General features: G+C 32.7%; 1 long non-coding RNA gene across 1 annotated transcript in view; it reads right to left on the reverse strand.

Annotated features, from left to right (window-relative positions):
- Positions 1-826, reverse strand: part of LOC100182686 — a 2,148-nt gene extending 1,322 nt beyond the window's left edge. The window contains exon 1 of the long non-coding RNA XR_182245.4: positions 812-826. This is a non-coding gene — a long non-coding RNA (uncharacterized LOC100182686). The remainder of the gene's footprint in view (positions 1-811) is intronic.
- Positions 827-1,765: the final 939 nt, after the last annotated feature.

Below are 1,765 nucleotides of genomic sequence, written 5' to 3' on the forward strand. Positions count from 1 at the left end.
TAACATATACATTTGCTTTTACATACTACCGCCGATTGCCCTATAGCCAGCAAGTCGTGTGATAAATATAATAAATTCAAACAATATTAAGAATGTGAATACAATCACAGCAAATAGAATTGTCTCGCGTTTAAAACAAAACAACATGAAACAAAACTTATCGAATGTCATTTAAAGCGTTTATTATACCAGCTAGAACATTAGTTAATGATCGTTCGTTTTACTTATTTAAACAACATGATATTGGAAATTATCGTAGATGTCTTGCCCACGGATACATACTCTCACACAATAGTAGCAACATCTGCTAGGAATATTAAAACAAATGAAAAGTTTCCGTTTAAATATCTTTTGCTTTATTCTGTTTTTTTTTCAAACAGGGAGCCATCGTTTAAACGTTCATTTGTTTCTTGCGTGATCATCTTACCAGCTTAAACAATAGTTAGTGTTGTGTCGTTTGTTTTAATAACTTCCCGTTAAATTCAGGCTGATTGCATTGTCCCTACATCTGGTATTTTAAACTGTTTCTGTAATTTTCCACTCTGATGTACTGATGACGACTATAGTTAACGTTTTAGTAAAAGCAACACATTTTATTATATCTGATTCAGGACTTTATGATTCTATAATGAAATCAATACTGAATTCTCATTGATTACGATCCAGCAAAGAATAAAACAGAATATCAAATGAAAAACAGTTATGTTTATTAAAAAGAAAACAAGCGTGGTCTCTACACACAACTAAACGTAACTTACATATGCATTCGCCTTTACATAATAACATTGTGTGGATTAAAATATAACCTCACCTTATTGTACAATATTCACACTGAACCTGATTTTGCTACAACCATCAAGCTGTGTGTTAAATATATTTAATAAAAACTAGAGTAAGAATGTGAATATAATCACAGTAAATACAATTGTCACGCGATTAAATCGAAACATTAAACAATATAAAGCAAAACTCATGGATTGTTAATAAAATTACACCAGCTAGAACAACAGTTAGAGATCGTCCGTTTTGTTTTAATAACTTCCCGTTAAGTTTCTAATTAAGTCTTCTCTTCTTTCATTCTCTGCTTTTAGCTGTAATTGGGTTTCTGTTTTGATATGACTACGCGATAAAACCTATGACCTGTAAGGCTCGATCTAACCACAGAATTTCATTTTGTATCTTATGTCTTGTTCTGTAAACTGAATTTAAATAATAAATTTATAATAATATTTCACTTTTATAAAACACGCAATTTCGTTGTATTATTAGATTCATATACAGTGCCGTTGATATGCACCCGGCATTCAAGGCTTGTATAACAAGCAAATCCTGCTTTGGTAAAGTTGTTTGGGGAAAAAAAGTAGAATTGAAACAAATTGGACAATGTTAAGTAACTTTATTTTGTCGCTTCGGTTACAGTAACATAGGGTAGAATAGTATCGTAGCGATTGAGTGTCTTTCGAGCACAGATATATATTTTAGTTTATTTAAATTAAAATACTGCACGAAGATCGAATATTAAACAGCCGTGTTGCGTAACTACAACATCTGGCGTAACTGTGTTTATGATTGAGCGACACATCCCGTGGGTTTTCTATCAACATCAGGAAATGATGTGACAGACTACCATTCTTTGATGTCAATTATCTCTTCCGTGTTTTGTGTTCGCGCACGTGCTTCATGCTATAAAAGCCCTTCTATTTTGTGTGTTTAGAGGGCTGTAGGAGCTCTCCTACACTTATGCTGTCCTCACGTTTCTCTCTAG

Source organism: Ciona intestinalis, unplaced genomic scaffold (assembly GCF_000224145.3).
Source record: "Ciona intestinalis unplaced genomic scaffold, KH HT000494.1, whole genome shotgun sequence".
NCBI classification, from domain to species: Eukaryota; Metazoa; Chordata; class Ascidiacea; order Phlebobranchia; family Cionidae; genus Ciona; species Ciona intestinalis.